The sequence below is a fragment of the Camelina sativa genome, chromosome 4, assembly GCF_000633955.1.
Source record: "Camelina sativa cultivar DH55 chromosome 4, Cs, whole genome shotgun sequence".
Lineage (NCBI taxonomy): Eukaryota > Viridiplantae > Streptophyta > Magnoliopsida > Brassicales > Brassicaceae > Camelina > Camelina sativa.
In genome coordinates, this window is record NC_025688.1 from 11,917,068 (window position 1) to 11,931,788 (window position 14,721).

A 14,721-nucleotide genomic window follows, 5' to 3' on the forward strand; every position below is an offset into this window, starting at 1 on the left:
CTTTTCGAAAGATGATCGAATCAGTTGATGATTTAGTCATAGATTGTGTTTTGGATTGGGATGTGTTTTGAGTCTGTCATTTTTAAGTCTTATGATATTTGGGGATGTGATCTTTGCAGGCATTTGGNTTACAAAAGTTACTTCTTAATTATGCGGAGAAGCTTTCAGATTCTTCTTTGGGAATAATAGAGATGAAGCGAGAGAGAACTGATGTAGATTCCATCAGTGATCTTGACATCAGATGGAGACTGATCAGCGGAAGAGTTACTTCTCCTGAAAGCCGCATGTTACTGTCTCAGGCACTAGCCATTTTTCCATGTAAGTGCCTCTGCAGTTTTTTTTTTGGTCGTCTAAGTGCCTCTGCAGTTCGAAATTGAGAATTAGAACTTTATAAGATATCAACTATTTTGTTTCAATTAGATAATTAGTACTGTTAGACAAAGGACAAATTGGTTTAGCTCATGGCTGATTCTCTTTCCATTGAATCTTGGCCGGAAAGTTATAGGCCAAGGACGATTGCATAGTATCTTAAAACTTGAATCATGTATATATCATATTCTTGGTTTGGTTAGTATGCACATATATATTCTATGCCTAGAAGTTGAACCAAAAGTAAGACATAACCATATATAATAAGTACCCTCTTTTGGAAAATTTATTGTGCATTTTAAATGGAATTATATGAATATATGTAAAATTTTCCCTCCATATAAGTTCCAAGAATGGTTTATGGGTGAGGAATTTTCTCAAAACCTGATGTAAGTAGCCTTACTTTGATCCTTATAACAGTTTCAAATGCTATCAATAACAATCACAAGTACATATTTTGTTTAGGAAGACTATGCAAGGACAAGGCTACGGGGGCATTGATTTGGCTGTTTCTGTTGCTAATTTATACAGTGCGACAACCCAGTGAGTTGTATGTTCATCCTTTGTGCTGAGGTAAAGCAAGTCATGTATGTATTTTGGTTAAAGAGTGAAGGGCTTAGGATTTAAAGGAGGTCTTACAATAGACTTGTGTAAATATTTTTTTTTTTTTGACAATCGACTTGTGTAAATATTTTTATATATAAAATACATCTCATTAGGCATCTAATTATATTTTTACTCTGTTTGATTTGAGTAACTCTGTAAACCGCGTACGGCCCAACCCTAAAAAAGTTTGTTGAGTGGACGAGACTTTAATAGGCTAGAACCGCTAAACCGGTTAAAATGACAGTTTGACTTCTCAGTCTGACCGGTGTTCCCTAATTACGAAAGAGGTTTGGTTGACCTTTTCTTTAATTCAGTTTCAATTAAACCAAATCATTTACATATAATAATGGGTAAAGATTAGCATTTAACTAATTATTTTCATAGAACAGAGACATCGTTCACGAGGCAACTATATATATAATGTAAATGCCAATGAAAGTTTCAATCCAAATTCTAATAAACTCAAAGCTACAAAGAAACCAGCTCTGCTTACAAGACACCAACATTGGACAACAAGTTCTACAGTCCACCTTTCAAAAGAGGTATATTATTATGTTTTTTTTTTTGGTTTAGATTAAAATTTTGATAATTATATTATAATCTTATGAGATTAATATATAATTCTTTGACGTAGGTATCATGGACCAAAAGAATAGAAGATATGCAAAGAGGTATATTAATAATATGACGTATATTACTATGACATATGCTGAAATTCCAATTCCATCTGTTTGGTGTCACAAAGAGATGATATGGAACCAAGATCAAAAAGAAGACAATTTGTTTCACCCTATAATATTTCTGTAACATTTATTCCTTTATTTTAATGCTATTTGTTTTAATGTATCAATAGTTTAATTATTAATATATTGATCATTGATCTTTTTAAATATTAAACTTATTGTTGTATGATTTTGTATAATAAAATCGTGAAACATTTAATAAAGATTGTATTTGTGGTACATATTTATAAAGATGTCAAACTATTTTATTTTTGAAACTATTTATTTATATATGTTTCTATCAAAGTTTTCATATATTTTACAATATATTAAAAATATTTAACATAAATGAATGACAGACCAATAAGGTATATCTTCAAACTTATGTAATTTTCATAAATTTAAAACGATATAATGATGTAAGCAAGTTTTATCATATATCTTTATTTGTAAAAATCATAATCACAAAAGATAAAACTTATGATTTATATAAATTTACTAACTTGAAATGATAAAGACGGAAATAACTATTGTTTGAAAAAGCAAATTAACATATCTCACGAATGTATATAAATGTTATATATATTTACTTAAATGGATTGTTATATTTATAATTATAGATATAAAAAAATTAAAGTGATAAACTCATCGTTGCTTTGGGATAGTTGTAAAGTACTTCCGCTTACACAAAACATGAGGCTTTGCAAGGCAAAAAATAGTCAGGATGCAGATGCTCTCTCTACGTTTTCAAAATGGCTACTCGATGTTGGGGATGGCAAGATCAACGAGCCTAAAAGTGTGAGGTCGAAATAGAAATACCCGCGGATTTATTAATTGCTGCATGTGCCAATCCTATACAAGCAATTGTTAAACAGATATACGGTACATCATTTGCAACAAGGACCGATGCAAAATTCTTTTGCGAAAGAGCTATTCTTAGTCCAAGAAATGATGATGTCGATAAAATAAATCAATATATGCTCTCTCAACTTCCAGGTATATTAAGAGTGGAATTTTTTTTGGCAAACAAAATTCAATATAAACGGTTTCTTATTTTGGTTTTATTATATCTAGGGGAAGAGAGACAGTATTTGAGTTCAGACAGCATCGAGACTTCCAATACAAGTGCTTACGACGATATGATCTATACTCAGGAATTCTTTAAGAATATTCACGTTTTTGAATTACCTAACCATATTCTGACGCTGAAAAAGGGAGCACCTATCATGTTGCTTAGGAATATTGATCCTAAGGGAGGTTTATGCAATGGTACGAGATTGATTGTCACTCAAATGGCTAATCAAGTTATTGAAACAAGGATTGTAACAGGTAAAAGAAACGTCAACGATAAAGTTCTTATCCCTAGGATGTTTGTGTCTCCACCGGATGCAAAGTTTCCCTTTCGTATGAGGCGTCGTTAGTTTCCCGTTGCTCTTGCATTTGCGATCACTATAAACAAAAGCCAAGGTCAGGCGTTGGAACATGTTGGATTGTATCTACCCAAGCCCGTATTTACACATGGAAAAATATACGTTGCATTTTCTAGAGTGACAAGAAGAAAAGGATTGAAGATTTTGATTACACATGAAGAAGGGAAATGTCAAAACAAAAACCTTAATGTGGTTTTCAAAGAAGTCTTTGAAAATATATGATTTTCTTTTAAGCACCTAATATCTACTATAACGTTTCATTTCATACTATTGTCATCCCATTTTCAGTTTTTTCCCCTTAATAATATTACCTTTTTATATATCGACATCTAAGTGTTAAGTTTTTTAAAACGAAAACGTGAAAACAACTTCAATATGTTAACATAAAACTGTATTTATTTATATAATATTGGAATTTTTAATAATCTAACTACATGTGAGAAACTAAAAATATTAAGACGCAACGTTTAGTCGTGACTCTTTGTATTCTTACAAATCAAAAATCACCTTTTTTTCGATAACAGAGAAGAATCAAGAAAAAACCTAATTTGAGAAAATCATGAGGTTCGATTATATTGTTGATCTGCTACCCGGAAGAACTAATTGGTGTATCAACGCCAAGGTCTTACATTCTTGGAGAGTCAGAGAGTCTTTACCAAACGAGTTCTGCTTCTTGTGGATGTAAAGATTAGGGTCGTTAGTTGAATGATTTTTACTGAAATTTCAAGTCTAACAGTTATTGTATATAAGACCTCTTACACAATTGTTGTTAAACTGTGAAGGGTGACACAATTGAAGCTACTTATTTACCTGATACACTCGCTAAACTCCCAAAATATATCGACGATGGTGAGTGGTACAATATTAGAAATTTCAAAGTGATCAATCCAACCGTGGAGGAGAGGAATACTCATCATCTCTATCAGATTAAATTTACGGGTGAAACCAAAATGACGCTGCTCGAATCATTGAGTCCTAAAAATTACTTTGGTTCGAGGATTTGGATGACATAAATCGTGGAAGAATAGATCATCCCATCTCTTTCGGTAAGAATTTCTTTAATTCATTTTATATTATTTTTGAACAATTCGTCAATATAGTTAATTGGTATCTTTGTGTTCGAAAAACTAGATTCTTTTTAGGATTTATGAAACTTTGTGTATTGGTCCTTCACATAAAAAAAGTACGACTAACACTTTACCAAAAATAGATTAGCAACACTTTGGAAACCTAAATTCTGTCTTTTTCCCAAATTAGATATTTGTGCGTGTATAATGGATGTGGAAGATAGAAGAAGGCTTGCGAGTATCATTGATATTAATGAAGTTGTTCTCATTGATAACTCTATATGTTACCATCTTTTAGCATGCATTTATCTCCTGTTTTGCATTGTTTAGAGTTAGTTTTAGCACATTTATGTATTTTATTCTCAGTTTATGCATTAGGATAGAATTTGCATTGCATTTGCATGCATAAACAGGTGAATTAGGTACTTTGGAAGCACAAAGGAGAAGTTGTGATCAAAAGGGGACATCTAGCAAGGGAATAAGGCTCAAAAGAGGAGGAAAGCAATCACTCGACAATGGAGTCGAGCACACATTCGACCGTTTGCCAAAGAACACTCGGTCGGATTCAAAACAAGTCCCTCAAATATCAACCCAAATAAAGATCTTCCTTTGGCATTCAGCTTCCAAGTTCTTCACCTAAGTTGTAGACAATCAAGTTAGCTTTCCAATGCCGGTGGTCTCAGGCCGATCGGAGTTATGGTGAAAAGTTATCCCGAATTTACTGAACAGATATCATCCCAGATCGAGGACTCAACTGTTGGAAGAAGCAGAAGAAGAGGTCACTCGACCATGCACTTGACCGAGCACATGGTCGAGTTGTGAGCCGCCTCTATATTTTGTCTCATAGCTAACTAGGGCTTCCCTTCTTTTTTATAAATAGATCTCTTAACTCTGGCCACAGAACAATCTCGTTTTTTTAGGTCTAGCCACCAAAAATTGTAATCTTCATAACTTTTGATCCTTTAAGTATTTTCATTTGATTTCTTCTACAAAGTTGCTTATTTTATCATCATCTTTATGATTATGTCTGTTTCTTCATTTTATGGGTTTGTGTTCTTACATCTCATTTATTAGATTCTGAGTAGAGATAGATTCTTAAGGATGGGTTAGGTTGGTAGAGAACTTAGTTTGTTTAGGACTGTTTAAGCTTGAATTCCATAAAATCCTTTCTAGATTAGATATGCTCTATGCTATTCTTATACTGAGAAGGTAAGGATAGATCTTAAGCTTCTTAGCATCACACCAATGTCTAAGTTGCTAGATAAGGCTAAGTCTAGAGATTATCATGAAGCATGCTAAGAGATTAGATGTTTAAAGTGATTTTTGACATTAATGATCTGATTGTTAAAGCCTGTTTAGTATGGTTTCACCAATGAGAGTTGGGTTAGAATGTTACTAAACTTGATTACCTCTGTCATGAGAGTTGATTGGTAAGCCCTTAAGATCATTGTCTAAGGATTAGCTCTTTGTTGATTGAGTTTTGTTAAGCAACCTCGATAGATTAAGTTTAATACCAACTAATAATTCCCATCCTTAGGATCTATTTGCTACTTGTTTGCTTCTGTTTCTTGCATTTAGTTACTTGTCTTTTTCTGCTTTATTGTTTCTACTTTTAGTTTTAAATTTAATCTTCTGTTTTGCATCACTTGTCCATGCACTCGACCTTGGTTCATACCATGCTCGATCGAGTGCTAGGTCGAGCTCCAGTTTACTTTCTTGTTTATGCATTGTTTTGTTCTAGTTTGCTCTTGTTTACTTCTGCGTATTAGTTAATTCTGCCTAGTCTTGTTTATTGCACTTGTTTAGTAGCTTAATTTCTGCTTAGTACTTCTTTAAGTTGTTTACTTTATTGCATTTCAATTCTGCTTCATTAGGTTGATAGATACCATCCCCACTTCTGAATTGGCTTAACTTGTTCTATCTTGATTGCATCTTTTGTGATTAGCATAATCCCATTTGGATTGACACCTTAAGTACTACAATGCATAAGGTTAATTGAACCTACTAGGATAGAGACACCAAAAGCCTAGTATCACTCATGTTGTTGAATGGCAGGTAAAAGATATTTACTCTACCTTTATGACTGTTACATTTTAAAGTTGTCTATGTTAAGATTTTTACTGATTTGATAAACATGTAGGTCTGAGACTGTGAAGTGTCGTCTCAAAGACAACTACGCTTCTCAATTCAGGACAATATGGCAATCAAGCGGGTGCCATCTCATATACAAATCTGAACCTGTGTTCTGTGTAATGTGGTTTATGAGGGTTGAAGAATATGAAGGTATGTAACATAAGTTTTTTCTGATATAATCATCATAAGGTAATCAATAAATTCACCTAAAATTCTAAATGTCTATAGGTGCACCATGTCTTGAAAACACCTTGGCCTCTTCGAAAATCTTCATAAAACCAGAGTTTGAAGGACTAGAGCATCACCAGGCTATGTAAGATGTAATTATGTATATTAAAACAAGTTCTATATGATGTTAAAGTAAAATTTCTTAAAATACTTTATATATTTACAGGTCTGAATTTGCTGGATGTTATTACATATACCATGTGATGACGCAACAAGGTGAAAGCTCAGGCACTCAAATGTAAAGAATGGGGTGTTGGTCGTTTATTTTTTCTCTTTTTGAATGTCTATAAAATTTAGTATGTTTGTATTAACCGCTACTTGAAATCCAACTTTTCGTTACTCTAAACTTTATTTTGTAGTTGAGATAATACATTATAATATTGAACTATTGGAATTTGCTTACGCTTTTAAAATTTTTGAATTTACTTATTGAATTTCAATATCTAGTTACTACAGTTTAACTGTTTATTTAAAAGATTCAATTAATATTTCACATTGAGAGTATTATTTATCTTTAGTAAGATAAACCTTTCTGTATATATGCAAATACAAAAAGTATTTAACAATCCAATAAAACGTTTTAAACTTTTTTTAAAAAGAAAACACTATATTTAAATATGTCAATTTTTATATATTAATTCAGAAAAGTAACATATCATGAAGTAACAAAACTGTTGTTATTAAAATTTTAATATCGCGCTTTAAGCACGGGTACCTCCCTAGTATATATATATATATATATATCAATATTGCATAAGCTGTTTTCTCCTATATTACAAAAGTCTTAAGAAATTGTATGAAATGGTATACTTTAAATCTACCATTTTATGAATGCAAATATATTTTGCATACAAACCTAATAGAAATATGTAATATGTAATGTTCATATCAGCTCGACAAAGAAAATATGTTCATTTCACTGATATAGATACTAATAGTTATGAGATCTCGTTTTAGATGTCAGATAGTTGCCTGAACTATTCAAAATGCAAAACCAAAAGAAAGAATCTCCAAGAGATTAAAAACGTCGATCACTTTGACAAAGTGGACATGAGTTTTTTTTTTTTTTTTTGAAGTAGAGGTGGACATTAATTTTGATCAGTTCTATAAACCAATTTAAAGGTGAACAACATTGTAGTATACATGGATACTCTAGCTAGATACAATTTAATGCATTATGTCACCTAATTTATCAAGTAAGGTGACAACCACATTCAAAAGAGTGACAGAGTTTTCATATGCAATACATGAAACTATATCATGCTAACAAACATAATTGTTTGGACCATACTGAAATTGAATTATAACTATATATATATATATATTGGAAGGTTAAAAAAATAAAAGATGACTTTTCTTTTAATGGGTTAGAAAAAGGTACCAAAAGCTGGTTTTAGTATTTCATTTTCTAGGAATTTGCAAAAATATTTCACCATAATTCTTATATTTAGATAAGGGATTATTATGGATTTTTCCACTTTACACTCTAATTATTTTGAATCTGCCATTTTCTTCAAATATTTTAGATTTGCCACTTTTGATCACTTCAAAATCTATACATTTGTGAATTTTTTTTGCTAAAATATATACTTCATAACAAATACTATACCCTACAAAAAATGGAACCAAAAAAACCCAAGCAAAATGTGTAAAATTCTGTTTTAAAATATAAAAAAATGGCAAATCCAAAAATTAAGAAAAATGGCAAAATCCACGAATGCCAGTAAAAATAGTGGTTTTTTTTATAATTAACTCTTCAGATAATTAATGTATTTGATAAAATCTCTCTTAAAGTCTAAACTTTTAGTGTTGAAGCCACTCTTATTGTCTTGGTAAGTTTAAAATTTTGTCTCTAAATAAAGTACACGTGAGGCATGTGTGAGTCAAGCTATTGAGAGGACTTCAAGTGCAAATGTTGGCCAATGGTAAGAATAAAATATACATATAAGTTTTATTGGTTTTATTTCCTTTTACACTGAATTAATAATTAGTATCAAAACAAAATCATAATCTAAAAATCTAAACTTTGTTAGAATAGAATATAATATTCCCTCCGTTTCAAAATATAAGATGTTTTAACTAAAACACGCATATTAAAAAATCTTTACTTTTAACAAGTTCAACCAATCAGAAACAATACTGCATAATATAAAATATTAAATTAATCTAAAAGTTACATATAAACTTGAAAACATCCTATATTATGAAATAATCTCTAAAACATCTTATATTTTGAAACGGAAGGAGTACTATTTAGGGTCTTTTTAAAGATACTTTGTGTTAGCAGCTTGTATCAGCAGTATTCAATTCTAAGTTCTTATGTTTTTTATACATTTTTTAGGGATTTATGTTTTCATTTCCCAAAAGATTGGTGAATAGTGAAAAATCAAATTTATACAAGTATTTGAATGAGCCAATTTTGGATATGGTGACATTTAAAAGTTTGGAAGTTTTGACATATTGATGAGATAGTGCAAATCGTTTTAAGGATTTTTTTAAATGGCTTGTGATTTTCAAAGCTTCAGAACCATCATTTAATATACACAAGAAATTCGCTATGCTGCTCTGAAGAGGGTGCTAATCTGTTTAGGTTCAAAGAATACAAGGTAGGTGAAGAAGAAGTTTGACACTTGTACCATTGTGTATTTAGAAGTTTAAGTTTTGGACATTTGAGTACAAATATGCTTTTGGATTTGGACCCAATATTCTAATGAGATAAAATATCAGTATATGTAAGATAATGTTCAAATAAACTAGTAATTTTTGTATGGTCAATTAAAAGGCTATAAAAATTACATTTGGATGGAACTTTATTGTTAAATGTATTTTGCTGCATGATAAGGGGGTTTTTACTAAAAAAAAAACAAGAAAGTTAAAAGAACATCACTTACAAACATAATGAAAAAAGTAAGCAAAGATTTTTTTAAAAAAATCCATAAACATAATTTGGATTAAACTTGGAGGTGGTAGTGACACTGTAAATGACGCCTAAATTGTATATTTGAAAATGAGGCCTCTCGAATAACTAATTAAGATGTGGCCACTTGTATGGTATGGCTTTTTGGATGGATCGGGCTAAGGCCGGAGGGTGGCCTCCACATCACATATGTACATCTAATCGTAATTTTCAATAACTGATTTACCATGCACATCCTTGCAACACAAATCCGCTATTATTCAACTCAAGGTCTTAAATTGAAAATCTCGAACACCAAACCATATACATTATCACTAAAGAAAGGTTTGACTTATGCAAAGGCTTCTCACAAGTAATTATTTGGCTGTTTATATAGCTCAGCCCATAATAGTCCATAGACATAATTGCGCAATTTAAGGTAAACACAGCAGATAAAAGAGAGATTCATGCGCAAATGATGGGAAAGAAAAGACTGGACCATGCGACCAACTAACAAACAAAGCATTCTTACGGTCATAACTACTTCTTACTTTCTTCTTTTTGTTTTTAATCTCAATGTCTTAACCTTAATTGATTGGTTTATGAAAAAAAAAACAGAACAAATGAAAAGAAGGGTCCTTGATAGAATTTACAAACTCATATCACCTGTTTTACTGTTTACTTTTGTCATATCTGAACACAAGACTTCTACATCAAGCCTTTTTTTTTTAACAACACTTCTACATCAAGCTAGGGCTATCTTTTTTTCTTGTTCTTTATATATTCAGCTTCCCTATTTCTTACTTTACCTTTCTCAACTTATAACCATATAATATCTTGTACTATTAAAGTATAATTAGAAGAACATATAATACAAAACTTGGCATAATCTCTATATACTTATTTAAGCAATGTAGTTAGAAGTTTAACCCTACTATCATGTGACATATTACAAAAAATATCATCGCATTTTAATTAATTTAATAACTAATAAAAGAAAAGTTTATATTGGTTTATAAAATAAGAAAACAATATTTTTGAAATTATTTGATAAAAGTATTTAACAGATTCCATTTATTTTTCAGAAATCTTAGAAAACAATAACAAACTATTTAGAACAATTATAAAACTAATATTAAATATTTGGATCCCTATTTCGTTTAATAATGACAAATATATTTTAAAACTAAGATACAACATTGCTTATATTTTCAAAGTATAAAATATTACATTTTATTTATGAAATATTTATTCGCACTGTACATCAATGCATTGACATCTTATTAAATCTAAGAAATCACAAATGTTAAATTTTATTCAATATAATATATACAACTAATAAAAATCATAATGTTAAATAGAGATTTCTAACACGGCCGCTTCAATACAAGTTTTGTTTTATTTTATGAATTTTACCAAATTTATATAATTCATGGATTTGAACACTGCATCATGTACCGTGTTGAAACCAGATTATGAAACTAAGTAAATTAAATATAAAAAATTATAAAATGTATAGAATAAATCATATAAAATTTCTACTATTATTTTATAACTAAAAAGTTACAGTAAAGTTTATGCAAACATTTCCCATCCAATACAGCACGGTAAATTATCTAGTATCTTATTGTTTCACTCCCTCTGTTTTACAAAGAGTGTCATTTTAGAGAAAACAAATTTTGTTTCACAAAAAATATCATTCTACATTTTCAAAATATCATTTTACATTTTCAAGCTCATTTCATTGAATTTAAATCATTAACTACGTATTAAATAGGGTTAAACATATATAATTTAAGTTTTTATTTAATTTGTATGAAATGTGTCAAAATGACATGGTTTGTGAAACACAAAGAGTAGTTTACTACTGTTATAAATTAGTTTTAGAAATTTGATAATTTTAGTGCTATACACAAATCCGAATTCCTAATTACGCAAAATTTACATATTACAATGCAGATCAATTTTCTAGGTTTAGTAAAAAATTGAACTAAAAAACATGACTAGAACACCAATTAATAGCTAAGTAGATTTGGGTAAATGTCATGAATGACATTATACAGTACACTCCCTCTTCGTTTTCTCACCCAGCCACTAATATCAAGATTCCTTTCTTAGACATGTGTTCCGACGCCTGTGAAGCTTCTGCTCGTTTTTTTGCCCCTTTTGAAATCTTGTTTTTAACCCTTTCAAACCCTAGATCCATGGCTAAATCTTCAAATAACAATAAAGGAGACAGAAGGTGTCCGGCTTTGCGCATCTTTCACCTGCTTTATCCCACATCTTTGCGAAAGTCAGCCCTGATTGAGTCATTGTTTCATCAAACGGAGTTCTTGCCTATCCACGAAGAATTATCCCATCGAGTCTCGACTTATGGAGAACGTCTTCCTTGGGATACGCCCTCTCCAACCGAATCAACTGTTTTTCTCTGGTTCTCCTCCTCTGCTCAACGATTAGGCCAAAACCACCAATCGTTAATCTCATCCTCATCGGAGATATATGCATCAATGCTAAATTTTACTTCGTCTCCGATCAGCGGCCGCCGCTCTCCAAAGTGTCTTCTGCCAGTGAAAGGGAAACTAGGGTTCCCACTGGTGGACCTCTTAAACCACGGCCCATTAAAGTATCAAAAGCCCAACATGGAAAAAGCTGACTCATCTCTCTTTTTGCAAAAGCTCATGTTTAAGCGTAACTTCTCTTTACACATCTTTCCTCATCTCTTGAGTTTTGCTCTCACCTCCATGGAGATGGGGTTACCAGAATCCTTTCAAACCTCTTACTCTGTCCCAATTAAGTCCTGAGCTAAACCGTTTGCTACCTTGCTTCAGAAGGGCCACTTACTTTGAAAGTAAAAGTCTGAAGAAGATCGACAATATGATTTCCTCTCCAAAGAGAGGAAGTTACCGAAGCTTCCTCAACACTTTCTATCTTTATCCCCTGTTTATCGAATTTTCCCTTGTACAATTTATCAGCTTCAGGGATATTGGTTTCATCCCCCAAAAATTGCAGAGTATTGGCATTCTGACCCCTGCTCCAAGGAGTGGTGGTTACCAACAACTCTTCAAACAACCCTTTTCAAATCATAGAACCTCCAGCAACCCCTTCTCTGCCGCCGTGCGGGGCAGTCCATGTATTCTCGTGCCGGCAAGACGTTTGGTCTTGAAAACTTTTTTAACGTCACTCAATCTGATGATAGTAACCATGAACTCGTCCAACGGCCTGTCCGTGGATGACCCGTCAATGAACCGTGTGATCACTTGCACCACTCTGCTTCTTAGCTTTGGTACCCAAGCTCCCATGGAATCTTTCTCGATTTGTTTGAGCTACCTTTGTGTAGTGTTTTCCCTTTTTTTTTTATGTTGTTGTACTCAGCGTTAAGCTTCTCTACCTATGCACCTATGGCTTGTATGAACTTTATTATGTTTGATTGAATGAAAGCAATCTTGTTTGACAAAAAAAAAACACCAATTAATATTGTTTAAAAATATTTATAGTTTTGGATAATGATAGTATAACTTGTATATATATAAATCTATACTATTATACTATAAGATATTTAATATTATAGAAAAATACAAAAAGATAAAATCGTATACTATTTCTTAATGAAAATATTGGAAAAGAAATAAAGAAAAAGCAATCTCGAAAGTTTCATTGTGCCGCTCGTAATCATTTGAATTCCATAGGATCCAACGTCCACTATTCCTATATGATTTCTTCTTTTATTTTCGAGGAAATAAACATCCCACCACTTTCAAAAAAAAAAGTACAATTTTAAAAAATCACAGTCACATAATCGCAATGAACAAATATATCTTTCCGTATAACAGTACTTACATATCTAAAACTTCTTTTTGTTTTTTTTTTACATATCTAAAACTTCACTCATATTAAATTAGATTTCATTCAATAATATTATTCTCGTTCGAGTGGCTTTACCAAGTGATTATAATTTGAAAGAGCTGGCCGCCCTTTTATCTTCTCTCTTCTTTCTCTATTTCGGTGTTTGAAAAGACAAAATTTTATACTCCCTTAGTTTCATAATATAACTCCGTTTCATAATATAAGATGTTTAGAGAAGTTTTTTGTTTCATAATATAGGATATTTTCAAGTTTTTATGTAACTTTTAGATTAGTTTAATACTTTATTTTATGCAGTTTGGTTTGTGACTGGTTAAACTTTTTTAAAGTGTTTATTTCTTAATCTGCGTGTTTTACTCAAAACATCTTATATTTTGAAACAGAGGGAATATTTATTTCTTAGTTCTTAAAAATAGTTTCACCTAACAAATTGAAGACATATATATATTCCAAAGTCGCATATATGTATAAATTGATTCCAAAGTCACACATATATAAACTAAAATACGATGATGAAAGCAAAATATACAAAAGTTATAATATGAAGATGAAAATTGAAAAGGGCGGAATTGTTTTAGGGCATATCATGCTGTTTAGTGAGGTATCAGGTGGGCCGACGTACGACTAGAATTTTCATTAGCTGACTCCTACGGATGGTCGCCACGTGTTGTCTTTTAATACTTTAAAGGTCAACCATCTCATAATCTGCAAGAAGAGGAGTGGGTTTTACGTTTTAACCAGTGATTACAATTCACCACCATAAAAAAGTAATGTATGTACACTTACTATACCATTCATGTCCGACAAATATATTAAAACGTAAGGTGAATTTTTTCCAGTCAGGTTTTCAAATCTGTAGAAAACGATTGAAGTTTGTTTGTTGGATGGTAATTTCATCGAACAATATATCGTTATTGGATCTTTAGTGCGTATGGTAGGCGATTTGATGAGCAATGAGGAGTATGTAATTTGGTTCTTTACGCTGGTTTTAGGATGAAACAAAGTATCTTTTTTTTTAAAACAAAGTATCTTTACAGACATAACATTGTCAGTTTGTCACATTGTTTTTCTTTTGTCCACGTACGGTCACATTGGTTCTTGAAACACCAAAATAGAGGTATTTTCTGACAATTATGTGGCGCTTATATAAGAACTAAAAAGATGTGATTAGTTGGTGCCTTGGTGGATTGAAAAAATATATGGATATAAAAAAAAAAGATATTTAGTATTGGATCTAGTTAAGAAGTGATCCAGTGACCAATTTGGGTTTTAGCGATTTGTGATAAAGAGGGCTAAAGAAATATATAATAAGGTTTCTTTGGAAGAAGGGTTGGAACTTTCCAAATTAAACAAACATTTTTTATGACATTTTATATATATAAAAAAATTATTCACAAGTTTTAACATTA

At 31.3% G+C, this 14,721-nt stretch overlaps 1 long non-coding RNA gene across 1 annotated transcript; it reads left to right on the plus strand.

The window, feature by feature from the left end:
• On the plus strand, positions 138-1,091 carry LOC109132674. The gene is made up of 2 exons (XR_002037687.1): positions 138-318; positions 835-1,091. It is a non-coding gene; the product is annotated as an uncharacterized LOC109132674 (long non-coding RNA).